General features: G+C 40.1%; 1 long non-coding RNA gene across 2 annotated transcripts; it reads left to right on the top strand.

The window, feature by feature from the left end:
* The first annotated feature begins 18,337 nt into the window (after window positions 1-18,337).
* Window positions 18,338-20,100, top strand: LOC123988008. 2 transcript variants are annotated; one of them, XR_006829578.1, is made up of 4 exons: window positions 18,338-19,379; window positions 19,587-19,661; window positions 19,775-19,953; window positions 20,064-20,100. It is a non-coding gene; the product is annotated as an uncharacterized LOC123988008 (long non-coding RNA). The 2 variants fall into 2 exon arrangements; XR_006829577.1 differs by having other exon boundaries at window positions 18,338-19,661.
* Window positions 20,101-24,992: the final 4,892 nt, after the last annotated feature.

The following is a 24,992-nucleotide window of genomic DNA, read 5'->3' as shown; positions in this document are numbered from 1 at the left end:
ATCGTATAATTTTGTATTTCAAACTCTTTAGATCTTTAGTGTTATTTTCATTATTAACACACATCACATTCGATACCCACGTCACTCTCCCACTCAGCGTGTGCAGGAGAGCGAATTCGGGCGTCGCCAACGTATTTGTTTGTTCGATCGTTGACGACACGATCGCGTCCAAACACGGAAATCGTCGGAGAAACGCCCAGTGGCACGCTCCTCTCGACGGTTGGGCGTAAAGTACATTTAAAAACCTTGAAGACTACGAACGCACACAAGGAATTCGAGCGCGCGTCCTGTCGCTGAATCGTGCGCGTTGCGATATTCGAACAGACACACGGCCGGCGACGATCGGTCTAACTAATGGACACATAGTTTTTCAAAGACTCGCTATCGTCGCTTCGCAGCCGGTCCGTAAACAACACACATCGATCAGGCGGACGCACGAATTTTACCACGGTGCGTGTTTCGTAGATTCCAGGTTACCCGCAAGTATTACTCTCTCTCTATTTCGAAAGAGGAATCTTGATTCATCCTTTTCGGACAATGGAGAAATCTTTTTATCGCAACACGGATGGCAAAGAAACAACCAAAGCGTAGGAGCGCGGGGACGAGAGCGATGAAAAGAACGTCGCGAAAACAAAGTTTCGACGGTTGCTCGTTCTAACACATCGTAAAACTCTCTCAGTTTTGACCACTCCTAGACGCGTCGTAAACTTTTAACAATTCTTCGCCTCCGCGAGTTTCATTTCGAATAGAGCGAACGCAACACGGACCAATAAAACTCCGGTGATGCGAGATCATTTAGCAAAGATCAGACGGCGGGTCATCTGTATTCCTTTTCTCTATCTTTTTTTCTATCTTTCCATTTAACTAGGGTGTCGCAACGACGGGTACAATATATATATATATATTGTATTTCAGTTTTAATGATCTTTCCGGTTCAGTTTGTAATAATATGATCCTTCTCTTTCATTTCGATCTTTCCGATTAAAGGTTAACCAACAGAAGCTGGTTTTCATACGATTTCTTTCTTTGAGGTTTGTTTGTTTGTTACGACTTTGGCTGTTTGTTACGACTTTGTTTGTACCCGATCAAGTAGACGACGAGCCATAAGTGAAAGTTAGAGAGATAAAGGTCAAGAGTCCTCACGCAAGCGTCTTTTACTTCCATTCACATCAGTCAGAGAGAAATGGTCCGGCATCGTGCTCTCTGGCACCGTTGATCGCACAGTTTTTTTGCCGGCGGTATAATTTTACCGCATCGCAGCGTTTTGGTATTTGTTTCTTATTGGCTCGAACCCGAGATTTTTGTGTTTTATGTCATATGTATTTATTTATCATTATATCTCTCGTTTTGTATAATTTTTGGTCCGAACTCAATAAACTTTTTTTATCGCTTTATCAATGATCCAATCTCAGGTTTTCTCTTGTATTTTTACTTGTTAATGATCCTTCCGCAGGTTCACCTACGGAAACCTTGTTACGACTTTTACTTCCTCTAAATAATCAAGTTTGGTCATCTTTCCGGTAACATCGGCAATGCCGAGACATTGCCGCGCACCAGTCCGAAGACCTCACTAAATCATTCAATCGGTAGTAGCGACGGGCAGTATGTACAAAGGGCAGGGATGTAATCAACGCGAGCTTATGACTCGCGCTTACTGGGATTCCTCGTTCATGGGGAATAATTGCAAGCCCCAATCCCTAGCACGAAGGAGGTTCAGCGGGTTACCCGGGCCTTTCGGCCAGGGAGTACACGTTGATTCCTTCAGTGTAGCGCGCGTGCAGCCCAAAACATCTAAGGGCATCACAGACCTGTTATTGCTCAATCTCGTGCAGCTAGAAGCCGCCTGTCCCTCTAAGAAGATTTGTTTGTACGTTGGTAGTAAAAACCCACCGACCGAAGTCGAGGGCCTTCGAGATACCATAAGTTACGTCTATTTAACAGGCTAGAGTCTCGTTCGTTATCGGAATTAACCAGACAAATCGCTCCACCAACTAAGAACGGCCATGCACCACCACCCACCGAATCAAGAAAGAGCTATCGATCTGTCAATCCTTCCGGTGTCCGGGCCTGGTGAGGTTTCCCGTGTTGAGTCAAATCAAGCCGCAGGCTCCACTCCTGGTGGTGCCCTTCCGTCAATTCCTTTAAGTTTCAGCTTTGCAACCATACTTGCCCCGGAACCCAAAAGCTTTGGTTTCCCGGAAGCTGCCCGCCGAGTCATCGGAGGAACTTCGGCGGATCGCTAGCTGGCATCGTTTATGGTTAGAACTAGGGCGGTATCTGATCGCCTTCGAACCTCTAACTTTCGTTCTTGATTAATGAAAACATTTTTGGCAAATGCTTTCGCTTCTGTCCGTCTTGCGACGATCCAAGAATTTCACCTCTAACGTCGCAATACGAATGCCCCCATCTGTCCCTATTAATCATTACCTCGGGGTTCCGAAAACCAACAAAATAGAACCGAGGTCCTATTCCATTATTCCATGCACAAAGTATTCAGGCGAAGGTAGCCTGCTTTGAGCACTCTAATTTGTTCAAAGTAAACGTACCGGCCCACCTCGACACTCAGTGAAGAGCACCGCGATGGGACATTAGTTGGACCGCCCGCGAGAAGCTAAGCCCACCGGTAGGACGTACCATATAATGCCAGTTAAACACCGCGAGCGGTGAACCGACACTGTGACACAAAGATTCAACTACGAGCTTTTTAACCGCAACAACTTTAATATACGCTATTGGAGCTGGAATTACCGCGGCTGCTGGCACCAGACTTGCCCTCCAATGGATCCTCGTTAAAGGATTTAAAGTGTGCTCATTCCGGTTACGGGGCCCCGGATGAGTCCCGTATCGTTATTTTTCGTCACTACCTCCCCGTGCCGGGAGTGGGTAATTTGCGCGCCTGCTGCCTTCCTTGGATGTGGTAGCCGTTTCTCAGGCTCTCTCTCTGGAATCGAACCCTGATTCCCCGTTACCCGTTACAACCATGGTAGGCGTAGAACCTACCGTCGTCGGTGCTCAAAGACCATACGATCAGCACAAAGTTATTCAGCGTCACCAAAGCCAACGATGAATGAACGGACAAGCCGTCCACCACCGATTGGTTTTGATCTAATAAAAGCATTTCTCCCATCTCTGGGTGGAATTCTGGTTTGCATGTATTAGCTTTAGAATTACCACAGTTATCCAAGTAATGTGTTGTACGATCTAAGAAACCAAAACTGATTTAATGAGCCATTCGCGGTTTCACCTTAATTCGGTATGTACTTACAAGGAAAGGCCGCGAAGTGTCCCCCTCCGATTTTGATGAAACTTCGTACATTTGTTAAGCAGGTAAAAATAAGGGACACGTATTTTTTTATATCGGCTGAGACGCGACTTTAAGGGGTGAAACGACCCCTCAAAGTTTCGACGTGAAACTGCTATCTCGAAAACCAAAGAAGATACGTGAAAACTTCTAATGGGCGGATTTAATGGTTTTTTATATACAATAATATGGCGTTAACAGATTGTCGAAAATACCATTTGTTTATAACGAAAAAAATGTTTATAACATTATTTTACACCTTATTTAAATTTATGTAATGACAAAAACTGTAGAGCATTTTATTCCAAATCGATTGATATATATGTTTATGAAATTCCTTCCTACAGTTTCGCAGATTTTTATTATTTATGACTCGCGCGTACGCCCGCTGAGTCAGCGCGTGATACTTTCATCGTATCTGACGTTATACACTGATATTATTTATCCGCATAAGTGGAAAACAACTATTTTTATAACATACAATGGTTACTTTTGTTAAACTTGTATCGCATGATATAAAATAATTAAAGCTATACATACTCCAGGGTGGATGTATGAAATTGATAATTTTAATATGCAACAAGGAATTTGAATAAGTTAAAGAACATAGTCGTGACAAAAATGATACTCTTCGAAGAAATGCTTCAAATATAAAGGCTTTCGGCACCAAGCACAGGTAATAATAGCCACATCACCACATACGTGACATCGTGGTTCATTATCTGCAGCATAGCAGAACTCCACGGGATTTTCAAAATGAGGTGGTCTCGATGACACATATCCGTTTTTATACCATGAATATTTAATAATGTTAAGATAATATGTACGTACAAAAGAAAGGAATGTAAATTTTTTTGTTTGAATTTGGCGGTGCCACGAGACGCGATGGCAAACGTATGTGCGCATGATCGAGCTGCCTAAGCCGATCGCATATGATCTCGCACACTCTCCTTGTGTGCGTGTTCCAAGCAAGCGGTCGTCTATCAATTTTGGTATCAGTTCCTTTTGTTCAATTAAACTACATTTTTCAATCGCTGTGGCCTTTTTTCATTCACGAACCTTAACAGGTTATGGGCCCAGTAGAGTAAGAAGATATCGGTACGTGGGTTGAATAAAGTAGAATTGTTCCTTTACGAGGGAGAGATTCGTTATAGCGGTAACAGTGAGTGTGCCTACACGTGGAATCTCTCGCCATTCAAGATGGAGACCGGCTTGAAAGTAGAAAAACTACGAAATGCTGATAACTGGCAGCAGTGGAAATTTGTGATTGAAGTCCTGCTTGATGACGACGATTTGCTAGATGTGTGCAACGGAACGGTTGTAAAACCAGAGAGAGGAACGGAAAATTACGAAACAGAAATCAAGGCATGGACGAAGGCCAACAAAAGGGCTAAACGGTTAATCGTAACGACGATTGAAAGTGAACCACTAAAATTGGTAATGAACTGTGAAACCGCGGAGCAAATGTGGCAAAAGCTGTGCAGTGTATATGACCTGAAAAGTGAAGAAAGTCTGTGTCTTACGCAGAAGAAGTTTTTTGACTTTAAATGGGACACAACGATTGGTGTTGCATCTAATTTCTCAAAAATCGAACAGTTGACTGGGAAAATGAAGACACTCGGCGGTAAGATTTCGGACTCAATGGTGATTTCGAGAATTCTCTCGACGTTACCGCCCGTGTACCATCATTTCCACAGCGCGTGGGACAGCACTGAAAGCGCGAAAAGAACGCTGGAAAATCTAATGACTAGATTAATGACAGAAGAGTCACGCATTGAGAAAGATGCAACACAAGATACCACAGTTGCCTTGTTATCGAAAGTGAAAATAAACAGTCAAACGCACAAGAATACGAACGCGAAACAATCTCCAGAACCACGTGGCGGTGAAAACAAGGCAAGGTCAACTCGATGTTACTCGTGCGGCAGAACAGGACATAAACAGAAAGACTGTAGAGGATGTTACACATGCGGTGTGAAGGGGCATTTCTCTCGGGACTGCGCAAAAAGAAATGACACAGAAGCAAAGAAGAACGCACAACATGTATCGTGTATGGCGAAGAGCATCAACAACGAGTGCTCTCTCGATGTAAACAACAACTACGAAGATGAACACTGGGTGATAGACTCCGGCGCGTCCGACCACATGACCCACCACGGCGAATGGTTTGCTGACATTCAACGGTTTGATCTGCCTCTACAAGTAAGAATAAGCAACGGTGAGCAGCTGACGGTGCTTGGTAAGGGAAACATCAATTTTGAAACACGAGTTGAAGGAAGATGGATCTGTGGAATAATGTATGACGTCCTATACGTTCCGAATTTGAATGTAAACTTATTTTCTGTTAGTAAGGCCGCAAAGAAAGGATTAGATTTTTCGATTTCGAACAATGGTAAGCAATGTGTTCTCGCGAGCGAAGGAAAGACTGTAGCGACGGGAATAGAATTCGGACAGCTTTACCTACTTGATATTCGTGTCTTGCTCCCTCAATTCGCGCACGCGGTAGATAAAGTAGACTCACTGCAATTATGGCATGAGCGGCTAGCGCATCAAAATAAGCGTCACGTAAAAACATTTCTAAAATATCTCGGAATTAACGTAGAGGTCGATAAAGAATTTTGCGATGCCTGTGCTATGGGAAAGCATCATCGGTCTGCTTTCGGAAAAAGAGAGGATAGAGCCAGCGCGCCAAGAGAAAGAGTGTACTCGGACGTCTGTGGTCCCATGGAAGTAGATTCACTAGGTAAAAATAGATATTATGTAGTGTTTAAGGATGAGTACACCGGTTTTCGCGTAGTCTATTATATGCGTCAAAAGTCGGAAGTCATAGAAAAAATCAAAAGTTACTGTAACGAAATAAAAAACCAATTCGGTAGAGATATTAAAGAGTTGATTACGGACGGAGGGAGAGAATACATAAATAAAGAAGTCACCGACTTTTTACGCGAAAAAGGAATAAAGCATGCCGTGACGATTCCGTATACGCCAAAACAGAACGGCGTTGCTGAAAGAGAAAATCGAATCATTGTTGAAACCGCAAGGTCAGTTCTGTACGCACAAGGCAACTTACCAAAGACACTGTGGGCAGAGGCGATAAATTTCGCGGTACATGTTTTAAATAGAAGTGGTCCCACGAAAGTTGCAAACAGGACGCCTTATGATTTGTGGTTCGATAAGAGCGCGTCTGTGAAGCATTTTAAAGTATTTGGCACGGAATGCTTTATTCACATACCCAAAGAAAAGAGACGTAAACTAGACAAGAAGTCCACGCGAGGTTTTTTTGTTGGATACAAGGAGGATCTAAAAGGTTATAGAATATATGTACCGGAAAAACACGAAGTAATTGTAAGTCGCGATGTAATATTTAAGGAAGAAAAACTCTCGTCGTGCTACGTAGACATTGAGGATGAAACGGTCATTGGCAAAAACAAAATCGCGAACGAAACAGAAACGGAAAACGAAGAGAAGAATGATAAAAAAGACGAAGACGAAATCTCGAGAGAACTACGGGACAGAACAAAAATTAAAAGAACGGAATTTTTCGGAAGTCCGGTGTCGCACTTTGTAGAGGTAGTTCCGCGCAATTACGTAGAAGCAGTAAACTCAAAAGACTCGCGATGTTGGGTTGAAGCCATGAAGGAAGAAATGGAATCTCAAAACGAAAATAAAACGTGGACTCTTATAGAAAAACCTAAGAACGCAAAAGTTTTAAATAATAGATGGGTATTCAGGTTGAAGGAAAATGTCGACAATGATGAGAAAATATACAAAGCGCGACTAGTAATAAAAGGGTGTTCACAACGTGAAGGGATCGACTTTAAAGAAACGTTCAGTCCAGTAGTTAGGTACGATACGCTTAGGATTATGTTAAGTCTGACAGCACTCAGAAATCTAATTCTGCGCCAATTCGATGTAAAAACGGCATTCTTGTACGGAAACATAAGCGAAGAGATCTTCATGCGACAGCCCGAAGGGTTCGACGACGGGTCCAACCGAGTGTGTAAGCTGCAAAAAAGCCTATACGGCCTCAAACAAGCACCAAGGTGCTGGGTAGAACATTTTGCCAATTTTTTACTAAGTTGTGGTTTGAGGGAGAGCTCGTCGGATCCTTGTCTGTACTCTCGCATGAAAGATGGAAATATTTTAATGCTAGCATTGTGGGTCGATGATGGTTTAATCGCAGGATCGTGTGCGCAAGAAATTAACACCTTTGTAAACAAGTTGCGCGAAAGATTCAAAACGAACGTATTCATGAGTGTAAAGAAATTTGTCGGTATGGAAATCACGAAAACGCGAGATGGTTATATTTTTGTAAATCAGCAAAGCTATGCGCAGAGAATAATCGACAAATTTCAACTGTCTCAGGCAAAAACTGCAAAAACCCCAATAGAAAGTGGGTGGAATGCGAATGACTCTGGAAGGGTCGATGAAAATGTACCGTATCGTGAAGCGGTCGGAAGTTTGATGTTCCTTCAAATTGTGAGCAGACCGGATATAGCGTTCGCCGTGAACGTTGCATCCAGAGCACTTGAAAACCCAACGATAGCCCACTGGAATCTAGTAAAACGAATAATCCGATACGTTAAGGGGACATGCGATTACGGACTACTGTACGGTGCCAATAGTAAGTTCGAAATTTTTTCCGATGCAGACTTCGCCGGTGACAACGAGTCACGCAAATCGACGAGCGGCGTTTTGTGTATGCTTGCGGGTGCAGCAATAAGCTGGCAAAGTAAGAAACAGCAATGTGTAGCGCTCTCAACAACCGAAGCCGAGTACGTCAGCGCTGCCGCAGCAGCGAAAGATAACGTTTGGATAACCGGGTTACTAAGCAATTTAGATTTTAAAGTTGATAGAAATGTACTGTTTATTGATAATCAAAGCGCGATGAAGTTGGTTAAAAACCCCGAATTTCATCAACGCAGTAAACACATAGACGTGAAATTTCATTTTGTCCATGACCTGTATCAGAAGGGCACGATTGATGTAGAATATATCTGCACAGAAAAACAATTAGCAGACATACTAACAAAACCATTAAACAAAGAAAGGTTTGAATTTCTTAGAAAGCGACTCGGGCTAACGTGCAAATCAGATGCAATCCAAAAAGGGGAAAGGAAAATTTAAATCCTTTAGGGAGAGTGTTAAGATAATATGTACGTACAAAAGAAAGGAATGTAAATTTTTTTGTTTGAATTTGGCGGTGCCACGAGACGCGATGGCAAACGTATGTGCGCATGATCGAGCTGCGTAAGCCGATCGCATATGATCTCGCACACTCTCCTTGTGTGCGTGTTCCAAGCAAGCGGTCGTCTATCAATTTTTGTATCAGTTCCTTTTGTTCAATTAAACTACATTTTTCAATCGCTGTGGCCTTTTTTCATTCACGAACCTTAACAAATAAAGTTTTCAAATCGTGGGGAAGAAAATTGTTTATGAGCCAGCGACTGGAGTTTTAAAATATTGTCCCTCGTGTGGAGATTAATCTCGTAATGTAATAGGATGACTGTGTCTGAAAACCGGCGAACAAAATTTTTCCATACACGAAATCCGTACACGTCTAATGATTGTAAATATTTTGTAGTCCCTGCTGGAATCGTAAATACTACTAATTCTTTATTTTCCGGTGTAGCTTCCACAATACTACGACAACAATGGTCACTCCAAGAATCTAATAGTAAAGCAGTCTTCTTGTTTGTATTAGGAAAGTAAATTTCTTTTAACCAAATTTTAAAATGTTCGTTGGTCAGTTTTCCAGATGTTGACGCAATGGCCAAAATGTTTGTTGGTTTAAACATAGTTTGTTGTACCCTAGGTCCAAACTCTCCAGATGTTTCCTTTAACACGACGAAAAGAGGAGATAGCAGTTTTTCGTTTGCAGATATTGTAGGTTGTATAATGTAGCTATGCGTAGTGGATGGAATTGATTGGTGAGAGTTCCGTATATAAATAATAAAAATTTATAAGACTATAAGAGCGAAGGTCACAAAGGTTACAAGATATTTTTATTTTTAAAGTAAATGTTTTATAAACAATCGCTTTACTATTCCATTCGTTGAGTGGATACTGTAGTGGACATATGGGAAAAGTTATATCAGATAATAAACAATTAGGAGTATTAACTATCAATCTGAAAATGAACCACATATGGCTATTATTACCTGTGCTTGGTGCCGAAAGCCTTTATATTTGAAGCATTTCTTCGAAGAGTATCATTTTTGTCACGACTATGTTCTTTAAGTTATTCAAATTCCTTGTTGCATATTAAAATTATCAATTTCATACATCCACCCTGGAGTATGTATAGCTTTAATTATTTTATATCATGCGATACAAATTTAACAAAATTAACCATTGTATGTTATGAAAATAGTTGTTTTCCACTTATGCGGATAAATAATATCAGTGTATAACGTCAGATACGATGAAAGTATCACGCGCTGACTCAGCGGGCGTACGCGCGAGTCATAAATAATAAAAATCTGCGAAACTGTAGGAAGGAATTTCATAAACATATATATCAATCGATTTGGAATAAAATGCTCTACATTTTTTGTCATTACATAAATTTAAATAAGGTGTAAAATAATGTTATAAACATTTTTTTTGTTATAAACAAATGGTATTTTCGACAATCTGTTAACGCCATATTATTGTATATAAAAAACCATTAAATCCGCCCATTAGAAGTTTTCACGTATCTTCTTTGGTTTTCGAGATAGCGGTTTCACGTCGAAACTTTGAGGTGGTTTCACCCCTTAAAGTCGCGTCTCAGCCGATATAAAAAAATACGTGTCCCTTATTTTTACCTGCTTAACAAATGTACGAAGTTTCATCAAAATCGGAGGGGGACACTTCGCGGCCTTTCCTTGTTAGACATGCATGGCTTAATCTTTGAGACAAGCATATGACTACTGGCAGGATCAACCAGGGAGCTTAGTTATTATAGTAAATTTAAATTTTCGTCGACGGCTCCTCCCCAAAAGACCTATCGACGTTAAGACATTTCTCTTTTGATACACACTTTTCATAAATTTTTGACCTCTTAAAGAGGCAAAATATTCTCCTACGTTCACTTTCTTTCATAAAGCACGAAAATCACTTTCACGCCCTGCATCCATCGTGCAAGCACGTAAACCACACACGCTGAGCAATATAATAAAAGATAGCGCGGTCAGTGGCATGCTAGACAAATCGAGAAAGCGCGTACAGTGATGGTGCTGGTCATTTTGCCACCAAATTTTATAATCTTTACAAGAGCGGGCCCACCAACCTCGTCTTTGTACTTTATACATTTCTCCTCCATCTCCACACACTTTTTCAAACATTAACGGAGGGAGTTCCGCGCAATTGTTTTAAATATATATATTACATATGTTGGAATCTCTCTCCTTTAGAAGTTTCACCAGCATTACTTCTTTTCTTTTTACTCGTGTACAGAGAGAGTGACTTGTTATAAATTAATCTTTCTCCATACTTATTCTCCTCTCTGAACGTATCAGAGAGGATTTTATTTCTGACACCTCTTGATTTTTCTTAAACTCAGGACGTAATTTAATTCATAATTCACAGGACGTAATGTGTATTTTAGACTTTTAATATTTCTAAACAGTCTCCCTTCTAAAAGTGATAGAACGAATTTTCGTCTAACACTACTTTCTTGGTTCCCAAATTTTATACAATCTTATACTTTTTTAGTTCGAACCAAGGTAAATATTTAGAATAAGGGAGCCACCTCCGATTTCGATCACCTTGAAATATGTTGTCAAGGTCGTCATTCTGAACAACTTTTTCCTATACATATAATAGTCGGACTCTTTTAGTTTTCGAGATATTTGAAAGAATAACGCGCTTTACTATCAATATTTCCAAGAGTGAATAAATTGCAGCTAGGATCAGCTCTATTGTTTTGGCGGGCGAAGCCCCCCAAACACTCCCGCCCCCACGATGACAATAATCCCAAACCCCTTTGGGACGAACTTAAGTACTTCGTAAACACATGTGGGGATTAATGAACGGATAGTATACAGGGTGAGGAAAAAGTCCGGGACCGGTGAAATATCTCGAAAACAAGACATTTTAGGAAAAAATATTTAATACATAAATTGTAGGGTGTCAATAGATGCATCAAACGGTGGTACGTACTTGACCTTGAGCGTAAGTATGGAGGAGCTATCCAGGTCAAGTTAAAAATTTTTAATGGAAACACCCACCTTTTATTTAATATTCTTGTAGCTGACATCGAGAGCTTTTCAAAACACTTCCATGAGCTTCTTTCGGTTTAGTACTTTTCGAGATACGAGTCGATAAAGTTCAAGCACCGTCGGCATTAGTAGTACAGTCTAATGCTAAATGTCAAGTTCACTGATAACTTTGGACATTGAGTCAACGACTTTAGTAAGAAACATAAATAAGATATATGTATATATACACACAAGGCACTCTATTGAACGCAAAATGCTGTCGAAAATTTATGTAGCCTTAAGATAACTATTTTCTCAAATATCTCGAAAACTAAAAGAGTCCGACTATTATATGTATAGCAAAAAGTTGTTCAGAATGACGACCTTGACAACATATTTCAAGGTGATCGAAATCGGAGGTGGCTCCCTTATTCTAAATATTTACCCGAACCAATTTTGGTTACAGACAGTTGATGCTCAATTGGTATAAGTATACACATTTAAAGTGCATACAGATCACCAGCCTTATATTACAAGGCTCATCACATATGGGCCATTCGGTCTTAGACACCGACCCGTGGTAATGCTGTGTGGAGATAAATAATAATTCGCAACGGAAAACCGGAACGAGAATAGTCGAGAAAGTGTATTCTCGAGGAGCGGTAGACTGCTTTTCAACCGAAGTCATAAAAGAGCCACACGCTCGACGCTACTCCCGACCGGTCCGAGCGAACCGTAAGTGCCTTCCTATAAATACCGAACGGCCGGCCGCTAGGTCGGCGACGCATGGGCTTACGCCCAGGCGTATACCTGGGCAAACCGCCGTGAGAGCGTACCATCCCGCCGGCACGGTAAAACTTAGACTGAAAATTCGTCGAACATATCCTTTCATTTAATAACGTTCTATACATGAAAATTAATAAATTAACATGCACGACACAATAAATTCATATTTTCAAGTAAATCTTGGGTTTTATTAATATTTTTAATAATTTTGAAACCGCCCAGAACCGATGAGATGAAAAAATTAAAACGATATTTTTGCATTTTATTACGATAAAACATTAACAAATAAACCAGTATAACAATATAAATCTACATTTATAAAATAATTAAGCAAAATTACCATTTTTTAAGACACAAAAAGTATCTCAGAACCGATTAGTCGAAAATTTTAACAATCTTATTTTTACATTCTGTACGACTAATCCATCGTTAAACGCTATTAAACTAACGCCTGTGATGATATAAATGTACATTTTCGTTTCATTTAGCCAAAAAATCGAACTATAGTTACGCTCCGAAATATTTCAAAGTCCCAGCGGCGTATTGCTTTTCGATTAAAAAAAAAAATGAGCAATGCCAGAAAGCCGGAAATATAACATCCAACCTTCACCAATTTCACAATTTCTTCGAGATTCCGAGTATACATGATTTATAATATATAAATCTTTATTATTATTCTCTTTCTTTCTAAAATCTCTTTGTTTCCGTATTCCGTATACGCACTCGTTCCTGTCGGTGCGTATTTTACTACTGGGGCCTTGTCGAACCGACAAGACGAATCCCCAAGCATAGGGCTGAGTCTCAACAGATCGCAGCGTGGTAACTGCTCTACCGACTACAACACCCCGCCAGGTACCTAAGTCGTCTACAGACGATTCCGAGTCTCGACGTCGAACTTGGAGTACCCATGATCGACCGTTAGAGCGCCGCGGCCGTCGTTCGGCGAGATCCCGACGACGAATCCGATGACGCCCGTACGGCAAACTGGGGCCCGTGCGATGACTGGTCACGAAGACCGGGCCACCTAGTAGTGTCACATTGCTTTGAGCCTTTCGACCCACACGAGACTCCTAGAAATATCGTTGCCACCTTTGTCTAGAAAGGATACGGCCTTAGAGGCGTTCAGGCATAATCCCACGGATGGTAGCTTCGTACCACCGGCCGCTCGACCAAGTGCGTGAACCAAATGTCCGAACCTGCGGTTCCTCTCGTACTAAGCAGGATTACTATCGCAACGACTAGTCATCAGTAGGGTAAAACTAACCTATCTCACGACGGTCTAAACCCAGCTCACGTTCCCTGTTGGCGGGTGAACAATCCGACGCTTGGCGAATTCTGCTTCGCCATGATAGGAAGAGCCGACATCGAAGGATAAAAAAGCGACGTCGCTATGAACGCTTGGCCGCCACAAGTCAGTTATCCCTGTGGTAACTTTTCTGACACCTCTTGTTGAAAATTCTTCGAGCCAAAAGGTTCGATAGGCCGTGCTTTCGCAGTCTCTATGCGTACTGAACATCGCGATCAAGCCAGCTTTTGCCCTTTTGCTCTACGCGAGGTTTCTGTCCTCGCTGAGCTGGCCTTATTCTGCGTTATTCTTTGACGGATGTACCGCCCCGTCAAACTCCCGGCCTGGCAGAAGGGAATCTCGTTAATCCATTCATGCGCGTCACTAATTAGATGACGAGGCATTTGGCTAGACCTTTACCACATTCGCTTTCGCAGTCGTGGTATACTTCCGAAGTTTGGCCCCCTCGTTAGGCTATAACAACAACAGTTATAACAATAAAAGATCTAATACTAAAATCGTTACCGTCGGCCATAATAGTGCTTATTTGTCCATTGATAATATTGATTATCTTGTTATAAAAGCGACTAAAATACCTAAAGGGTACTCAAATTTTAAATAAATAAATAAGCCTATCTGGCAGATCCGGTGTCAAAATGTTCAAATTAAAATCTATAATTAAGTCAGAGCTTAAAAAGCCAAAGTGCCGGGTAATTAAAACCTATAAACGACCATATAAATAATTAATAATTAAATAATTAAATGATTAGTAGCTAAAAAGGAAAAAAGAAATAAATAAATAAATAAATGATAAGAGTAGATAACAATCACTAACTAAATCCGAGATACCATTGTACATTACCTTGTCACCTCATAATTGAGAAACGAATTCGCCATTTCTATCGATGATCTCAGAGCAATCAGGGATATTGTCACCATTTCGCTTTTCGTTAGCCCTAACGCTTTAAGGTTGCTTTGCGTCTTTTGCGGAAGTGCACCTCGGCACCCTACTACTATTGGTAGTACTTCAGCTTTTGTGCACCCAGTTCTTAATCTGACGTATTCCGCTGTTTCCTTATATTTATTTATTTTATCAGTAAATGCATTGAGGAGATTATACTTATCTTCATATCGGACAGTCACATCTGCCACTATCAGCCGTTCTTGGTTTTTGATTACCAAATCAGGCTTTTTTAACTCCCCTAGCACATTTACTGTGAGCTCCGAAAAGACTATGCATCGCTGCAACACTTTTTTTTCTATTAGGTTTCTAATTTCGTCGTGTCGCTTTATCCTTTTGTTTTTAGTATGGGTACACATGCCCAAAATATGTCCTGAAGTTTCTGCCTGCATTCCACATCTTCGGCATGTGATATCTTGTTCTTTGTTCGCTCTTCGCAGTACAACTCTTGTTCCAAACGTGTTCGTCCTCAATCTTAACGCATCGAGATACCGTGATGGTTTGAGAAGGGTAGGGTTGTATAGCCAGGCATTCGCGATTTTATTTTTCTTAAAGTCGGATACTCCTTGGCCCTGCGAGATTAATTGCTCCCATCGCTGCGTTTCTGCTTTTCTTAAATTTTGTCGTGCTTCCTCGGTTTCTTCCATAGTTGTCGGCCATTGCAGTCCAATTGTGCTCGTGTATTTTTTGAGTATATCTTCCAGATCCATTGCTACTGCTTTCGCTGCCTCATCACTCGACTCCAACATCTTAATAGCTCTTCTTATCACTGCAAGCTTAGTTATATTTTCTATTCTCGGTAGCCCTAGGCCTCCATGGCTTTTATCCGAGTAGAAAAGCCCATCTGCAGTCGAAGGATGAATGTGTAAAATCTGTTTTATTAATTGCCTAACACCGCTATCTCCTGTAGCGTTTTTATGGGTGGTGGGCTGGCTACTAGGCGGTGGATATATCTCGGCAGTAAATAAGTCCTTGTTAAATTGACTTTCTGATTTAGTTTTAAGCCCATTCATTTAATATTTTCAGCAGCTTTAATAATTATTTCGGTGGGTCTTACTCGTAATAGGCCGCGCCATGCACTAAGCTCGGCTCCTAGATAACAGAACACTTCCTCTGGCTTGGACTCGGGTATTCTATCATTACCGATATTCAATTTAGGGACCTTGAGGAACCACGTTTTTTGTTTTGTGCCAATTTCGAATGTTGAGCATTCAGAGGCAGAGATATTCATTCCTAATTCACTTAGGAATTGGTGCAAAATGTGGACTTGTTTCCTCGCTTCCGTCCTGTCTTTTGCCAATAGCATCATATCATCGGCAAACACCAGAATTGTAACCTTTGCCTCTCCAATCTTAATGCCGATGGTTTTGTTATTTATTTGATCCACTACTGGATCAATAATTAGATTAAAAATTAATGGAGACAGTAGGTCCCCTTGCTTAACCCCCCTCTTTAATGTGATGCTTACTTCTCCGTCATTTGTCCTGATTTTCGTTTTGCATCTTTGGTACATAAATCTTATATGGCGCGCAACTATATTTGGGACCCCTTTCCTCATCAAACAGTTCTCTATTGCGGCATGTGGTACAGCATCAAAAGCTTTCGCTATGTCTATTATTGTTATCACTCCGCCGAGGCCTTCCTTCATCTTCGTTATTGCGTGATCTAGTAGTGCAATATTATGCTTGCAGCCATCCTCTTTCGTGAATCCCTTCTGCCGGATAGACTGCTGGACTTTCCTCCTAAGACGGGCATCTATCATTGCGAAGTACATTCTACTCAACATCGAACCGATGGTAATTGGACACCAATTTTTGACATCACTGGTATACTTACCTTGCTTGGGTATAAGTGTCGTCCTATTAATCTTCCACTGCTCCGGATAGTGGCCAGATAACATGAGAAGATTAAATAATTTTGCCAGTATTTCGACCACTCCTTTCTTCTTTAAGTGCACCTTCTGGACACCATCGATGCCCGCAGCTGAGTCCGCTTTAATTTTCCTCATCCTTGCAATAATATCCCCCTCAGATATCGGAATAAATATCTGTCCGGTAGGTATATTTGGTGATCTTTGGACTCCCGGGAATTGGGGGAGGCCCTTACAGTTGCCAGCGATTCCCCAAAGCGCATTATAAAGCTCGCTGGTATTAGTGCTATCGGGTAATTTTGGTTGTTCCCTATCATATTCAACCCCATCGATCGCAATATCTACCAATTTTCTAGGACATTTCCGATAGAGTTCCTGGTATCGGGCATACTTAAAATTAGCGAATTTTGTTCTCCTACTTTCAGCTTTACGGTTCATGACGTCTCTCTTTTTTTCTTGCCTCGATACATCTGATGATTTCTCTTTCTCACTATTTATAATATTCGTGGTTAGCGCTTCGACTATCGCCTCAATATCACCCGTTTGGCAACCACTATCTGCTATTCTTTTAATTTCTGCCTCCAGTCTAGCAAGTTCTGGGTCCTCTATTTGTATGCCTGCTCTGATGGCCTCCTTTAATTCTTCCTTCCAAACGTCGTCTTCGTTGTCACTCACCGGGCTTGCCGGAGGTCCTTCTTCCGAGGCGTGATTGAGGGCCGATTCAAACGAATCTTCTGATTCGTTCTCCATCACTACAGCCTCTGTTGCTATCCTTTGGATCTGAGGCAACTGCCGCCTCTTATCACTGAATTGTTTTGCCGTTTTATTCGCCAAATATTCTCTTATTTTCACATTTATCTGTTTCTCGGCTCGAAAACGGTTATCCAATTCCTTTAGTAGGGCTATTTCCTCATCCGTCCAAACAGTACATTTTCGGCCTTTTCTGCTCGCAGTTGTTGTTCTCATCTGTTTAGATCTTGCTGCGTTTCTAATTGCCGGGCGACGGTGCAATTCATGAATTGAGAGACCACGTTGCGTGGCGAAGGATAGGTCACACGCGCTGCACTTAAAGTTTCCGACGGCCATTACTCTCGCTCCTTTGCATTTTGGAATATGACACTTAAGGCCGTGTACCTTATCATGATCCTTTCCACATTTCGTGCAGCACCATATGAGATGCAAACGCGGGTGTTGCCTCTGAACATGCCTAAGAAAGTCTCTATCGCTGAAGAATTGCATTTGCTGACCCCATTGCCGACAGATCATACATTCAATATTTCCCGCACAGGGTAGGCTAATCAGTTGAACCAACTCATGTTCGCTTACACTGCCAGGTCGATTACCAGTGGCCCTCCTGTCCATAGCGGAAGTTTCCGCCACAGAGGTCTCAGGGCCGAAGACCTCTGCGTCCGAGGCTTCTTCTATATTCTCTTCTTCCATTTGTGGTTATTAGGTGTTTTGACCTATTTTTAGATTCCTTATTATGTCCAACTCATGTCCTTCTAATAATGCCTGGTCGTCAACAGTAAATCCGTCCTGATCACCTTTATCCCGTTTGCCGCCTGGTCCGAAGACCAGGTCACGGCGGGAGCGGCTCTATTGCGCACAATACGATTGCGCACTATCGCATTGCGCACAGCTCCTTTGAATTATTATTGCGCACAGTGAGAATTGGGCACAGCTCTATTGCGCACGTGTACAATATCGCACAGTACAGTTGGGCACCGTAAAAATTGCGCACAGTATCGATTGGATACAGAATTAAATTTGTACGCCCGTTTCCCTTCTTATGTCGTGATTTATTTCAGGTTATGCGTGCTCCGTCTGACATGGTTAAATCTATATTTGTTTTATTAACCATGTCTATTTTCATAAAGATGGTGTTCGGTGTTTAATATTATAATTGTAATGTGTTGACGTTAATTATTAATAAATATTGTCATAAAGTCGGAGAATCCTTATGAAATTATGTCATTCACTGATTACAATTAAATGAATTTCTGAATTCTGTAGTATTTGCATATAATATTTGTGCAAGTGTGTGTGAAAAATTCGACACTTAAAATATGAAAATATCTTAAAAAGTGAAGTGCTGAAGGATGATGTTTGTTGTGACAGTTTTTAAGTGATTCTGTGTTCTGATTCGATACTTAAAATATGAAGTGCTGAAGGATAATGTTTGTTGTGACAGTTTTTAAGTGATTCCGTATTCTTCTCAATAATTCTTGCATCAGTTGGAAAATACGGACCAAGAAAGAAATTGAGATAAGTACTTTCTACCTATTAAAGGAATATATTTAACAGGCATGTGCATTGTAGGGTGAACTTTACTTTACCGGACCCAAAATTTTGGACTTTTTTTTTTTCAATCTATAGTTTTTGATGCGGAGAATCCAAAAATGCAAGTCTCAACTTTAGGAATCCAATGGTTCAAAAGTTATAAGCATGTAAAGTTTGATATTTTTAGCGCATTTGCTACGGTACTGTAACGCCATATTGACTTCTTGTCCAATGAACGGTGTCGCTAGCTGCAGGCAGATTCATGTGGGTGCCGACTACTTTGGCGGGTACAGTCAAACCGTACATTTGATACTGTCTCAGTTAGTTAGGTTTATATTTATTTTACAAACAGACTGTACTGCCCATGTGAGAACCAATCAGGTTATACATATAAGGCAATATGGCGTCACAGTAACGTAGCAAATCCGCTAAAAATGTAAAAGTTTACACGCTTATAACTTTTTAACCACTGAATTCCTAAAGTTGAGACTTGCATTTTCAGATTCTACACAAAAAAACCTATCAATCAAAAAAAAAAGGTCCAAAATTTTGGGTCCGGTAAAGTAAAGTTTACCCTGCATTGTATTTTGTGGCCTCTTTAACGTATCTGTTACAAGTGGTTTAATCAGTGTCGAGCAGTTATCATCTTTAAGGTTATAAAGAGACAAAACTGTTATGTGGAAATTATTAGACTTGTTTGCTACGTTAATCATGTAAGTATACGTCTAATATTTGTAATACGTAAAATGCTATACAAGTAAAATGGTTTGATGCGACCATTATCAAATTATATATAATACATGCAAATTCATGCCATTACTTTCACTTTGCATGGATCAGCACATGATAGCCATTTAAAAACAAGTAACTGTTAGATGCATCGTATAATTAATTTTACTAACCCTGAAATGTAATATTAGGACAAATAACAAAGACGTATTCTGAAAATCAATGTAATTACTTTGTCGCATCATATATCTGGAAATATGTTTAAGGTAAAAGAAATATTAAACCTTATTTTCTTCAATACATTATTTATTCCAAATTAATGTTGTTGAGTACAATGTATCAATATATAATAATATGATTTCTTCTTCTTTATTTTCAGTATCTATTCTGACATTGATGAGGAAATTACAATCAAAAAATTATGGGGTAGGAAAGTTGAATAGATCCATTAAAGAAATTCAGCAGTGTGCAATGAAATACTAGGATAAATAACAGAAATGTACTCTGAAAGCAGATGCAATTACTTTCTCGCAGGATATATGTGGAAATATAATAAAGGTAAAGGAAATATTAAACCTTATTTTCTTCAATACATTCTTTATTTCAAATTAATGTTGTTGAGTACAATGTAGCAACATATAATATGATTTGTTTTTCTTTATTTTCAGCATTTATTCAGACATTGATGAGGAAATTACAACGAAAAAATTGTGGAGTAGAGAATTTGAATAGATCCATTAAAGAAATTAAACAGTGTGGAATGAAATACTAGGGCAAATAACAAAAACGTACTTTGGAAGTAGATGCAATTACTTTCTCGCATGATATATCTGGAAATATGTTTCAGGTAAAAGAAATATTAAATCTTATCTTTTTCAATACATTTTTTATTCCAAATTAATGTTGTTGAGTGTAATGTAGCAATATATAATAATATGATTTCGTTTCCTTTATTTTCAGCGTTTGATCAGACATGGAGGGGAAAATTGCAACAGAGATATTATGGAGTAGAAGTATTAAATAGATACAGTGGAGAAATTATTCAAGCAAGAGCAGTATTAAATTAGATAAGTTTGTCTTGCACGTTACAGACTTTAAAAACAATGTAATACCAGCATATTTCAAATAAATAGGTTAATAGAAATAGATGAATCCCTTAAACTTTAATTTCCTATTCTAATTTCCTTAATATAGAATTTAAGTTATAATTCACGTTGTTTTCTTCTACTTTCAAATAAAGTTTTACCAAGTAACAATTTATAAAAAAAATCATTTGTTCATCAAATCAACTCAGTTTCTATTTCATTATTCACTTTTATCTATTTTATAGTGCTTGTATTGTTTACAAATCTTGAATTTGTCTCAAACGAGTTGAACAGTTGTATTGAAATATTCCATTGCTAAGTCGAATCTGAAATGATATTAAAACGTTTGGAAAGAATCTTGCCAAAGAAGACTTATGGACAGAACGTTGGAAATAGAGTCAGTCATATCGTTATTGGTAAATATAATCTGAGATCTTCTACAATGTCATTCACGAAATTATCTTGAACAATTATACTAGATAATATTAATTAATGGTAGTCCAACAATGTAGTACGTTAACAACATTTTATTTCACTGATAATCTGGAGTACTTTTCATTTATTGAACGAGGAAAGGTGCTTATCATGGTAGATAAGTTGCTACACAGATGACATAATGGAATAATAAAAACTGAAAAAAAAAACACGCATTTTCAAGAATGTTCCATTTTTATATTGGACACACTATTATTATTGTAGTAACATTATTGACATTATAGACATAACAAATCAGGCACCTTTTTACGAGCATTGGTTGAATTTCATTTTGAGAGACGTTAAATTCTTAACCTTTTTTGACACTTCAGTAGTATCTGATGTGTAGAATCCAAAAATATCCATTGTATGCCATTATTATGCTATTATGATATTAAATCTATTAATCTAAATTCACATGTATATATATTTATTCTGCGACCCGATCTCATCAACAGTATTTAACACGTATAATAAAAAATACTAATTTTATGCTTTGGAATCCACTGCTTCTTTTGACACTTTGATAATATTCGATTGGAAAATTCGTAATTTATATATATACATTTAGGGGCCACGCGAGATGCGATTGCGCGGGCACCACACTATTGTCTATATATAAATAAAACACAAGATGGAGTGATTACGTTGTAATATTTTTTATTTAACAAAGACTCGCGATATCCAAGATGGCGATGGAAGAAGGAAAGACGCGTGTCTTTTACTTCTGATCGCGTTGCCGGAAAAGTACAGAGTGAGTGTAGGGTAAAATGGGGGTGCGTTGAAGCGAGGGCGTCAGGCCCCGAGCACCCTAGAAAAGAGGGCGCGGTTGGAAGGTTTGCTTCCTTCTGTGACCGCGAGATGGCGCGAGGATCGAGAGCGCCACATACATTGTGACCCTTTCGGGGGTTCACTCTATACAGAGGGGGTGTCGCAAAATACAATTTTGTTGGGCACCAGCCACGTAATGTGGCGATCGAAATCAAAAAAGAGAGAAAGGGGTATTGGGGAAATTCACAACAGCGGGGATTCGGGCACTTTCGTCCGTACACTTTCGCGGGGGAGTGCGCAAGGAGGAAATAGCTGGGGGTGGGAAGGTACAGGGTCGGGATGGGTTCTCGCGGGGGTCTTTACGTTACGCGTAGCTTTACTATAAACGGGGGTTGACAAAAAGGGGGGTTCAAAACGAGAAGGGGGTTCGTTGCCAATACTCAAACAATCTATTCGCAATTAGTAGTAACGGAAGGGCTTACCAACAATGACTCACTCGCGCTCGTTCTCGCAAATCACTCCGCACTCTACAAACTCTCTTTATCGCTCTCTATTTCCACTCTTAACAAATCGCTCTCTATACGTTAGCCTCAGGCTCAATAATCGGCTCGTCGTCGCCGCTGCGACGACGAGACCATCGCAGGATATTTTTGGGAGGGGATGGGGTTTTGGAAGGGGGCCTTTTCGGCACGGGACTGATCGATTGTCGATCTTCGATACACCGGTGGTCGGGATCGATGGGGCTGACGGACTTCCTTCGGTGACGGGTGGGCTGAGGTCTTCGGGCTCGGCGACAGATGGCTCTGGGTGGGCGTCTGCGTTAGTTTGGGCCGCTTCATCAAAATTTCTGGAAACTCCTTGGGAGTCCCACGTTGCTCCGCTTATTGGAGGAGTGTGTCTGTCGCCGGCCTCGAAGCTCCTTGTAAGGGTGATCCTCGTTGACCTGTCCGTCGCCTCCATCGGTCCGACCCCGGTGGCTGGGGGAAAAGGGGTAAGGTGAAGGAAGGGTTAGAGGTTATTATTAGGTGGGCGCATAGGTGGGGGAAAGCGCAGCGATTGTAACGGGGGGGCACGGGTGTCACCACGTTACAACATACTAGATACGTTACCCGGCTCTGCCCTGCAATTTTAATCAACTATTATTATCCCTACTTCCTTATTCCTATCCCTATTTCCCTGTCCCTATACCTACTAATATATAAAAGTGAAAATGTCTGATCGTTTGTTTCTCTTCACGTTTAAATGGCTAAACGGATTTTAATGAAATTTGCACTATTGGACTGCTTATTCTTTCAAGATAGACATAGGCTATGTCATATTGCGATTTGTCTGCCAGATCCAATGTAAAACATTCCAAGATTAACAACAACTTATAAATAAAAAATCAATTAAAAAAACATTTTGTAGTTGACCGAATTGTGAATCTAAACCATTCTCGAATCCACTTGAACACACACTAAAAATTTCATCAAAATCGGTCCAGCCGTTTAGAAGGAATTCAGTTACATACACACGCACGAAAGAATTATAGTATATATACTGAGCAACAAAATTAGCGCAACCAAAATTTTTATCAAAATTTCACTTAAGTTTAAATAATCATAACTCCGCGAGAAATGACCGTATCATATAAATTTTTTTTTATTTTAAAGCTTGAAGTCTCCGCTTTCAACTGAATGTGTCATATTTTGATTTCCTCCTTCCCCCTCCCCGCCATCTCCTTTAAAATGAGATGATGTTTTGTTTTAAAAAGTTTGCACACTTTGACGCGTTCCACGGGGTGCAATGAATTTTTTCCGCAAATTTCACAAAAATTGCCGCAGAGTATAAACTATTCTGCACAAATTGAAAAAAATGTAAGTCTCTACGATTTTTTGTGGCGGAGTTATGAGTGTTACAAGTTACCCATGCATTTTACTCAGTTTCTGGTTGTTACCGCCAGCATTAGCGTTACCCAATGCACACCACGAGGAGGTTGCTGGCCAGATTTTGTGCATCGTGTGTATGTGTGAGCGCGTGTGCGTGTGTGTATATGCGTGTGCGTCTGTATGTGCGTGTGTTACATTTAATAGTGTGTGTTCCCGCCTCATCTTTGATTAACTTCCTCAAGACGTTCCTGCATATTGATGCAGGATCTTATTGCATCTTGAGGAATTTCGTGCCATATCTGTTGTAATCGCGACTCCAGTTGCTGGAGGCTAGTCGGCGGTCTCTCTAAATTTTGAAGCCTTCTTCCCATCATATCCCTCACATGTTCGATGGGATTTAAATCCGGACTCATTGCTGAACGCACACGCATATACACACGATGCACAAAATCCGGCCAGCAACCTCCTCGTGGTGTGCATTGGTTAACGCTAATGCTGGCGGTAACAAACAGAAACTGAGTAAAATGCATGGGTAACTTGTAACACTCATAACTCCGCCAAAAAAAATCGTAGAGACTTAAATTTTTTTTAATTTGTGCAGAATAGTTTATACTCTGCAGCAATTTTTGTGAAATTTGCGAGAAAAATTCATTGCACCCGGTGGAACGCGTCAAAGTGTGCAAACTTTTTAAAACAAAACATCACCTCATTTCAAAGGACATGGCGGGGAGGAGGAAGGAGGAAATCAGAATATGACAAATTCTGTTGAAAGTGGAGACTTCAAGCTTTAAAATAAAAAAAAATTTATCTGATACGGTCATTTTTCACGGAGTTATAATTATTTAAAGTTGAGTGAAATTTTGATAAAAATTTTTGTTGCGCTAATTTTGTTGCTCAGTGTATATAAAGAAGATAACCTAACATGCGTCAAACTATAAAACACAACCAGCATTTTGTAATGTGACATCCCTGTAATATTTACAGATTCCAGTTACTAGATGTTTTAAAGTTCTCGAAAGTCAACTCTTTCGGAAAATGTCGTTACTAAGTTGTCGATCACCTGGCGAGGTTGTTGTCCCGATGACGTCGCCTGTCTATGACTGACAGAAACGACATCATCGGGTCGTTGGCCGAGCGGACAGCTGACAGTTTGAGAAAGTAAATACTCTCGGTTTCGACAGGAGCATAACAAAACCTATCTCCGTATTTCGCTAGACAATTTTGAAGTATTGGAGATTATCAAGAAAAGGAATTGTAACTGGTACAATATATTGTCGGATTACATGTAATTAATATTATCTAGTACAATTGTCAAGAAATTTAGTGAATTCTGTTTCGTAAGATTTTAGGTTATATTTGCCAATGGTGAAATAAAACTAATTCATAGTAATTGAATTTC

The sequence above is a fragment of the Osmia bicornis genome, chromosome 7 (genome assembly GCF_907164935.1).
Source record: "Osmia bicornis bicornis chromosome 7, iOsmBic2.1, whole genome shotgun sequence".
NCBI lineage: Eukaryota > Metazoa > Arthropoda > Insecta > Hymenoptera > Megachilidae > Osmia > Osmia bicornis.
This window is presented reverse-complemented; position numbering and strand designations above follow the sequence as displayed.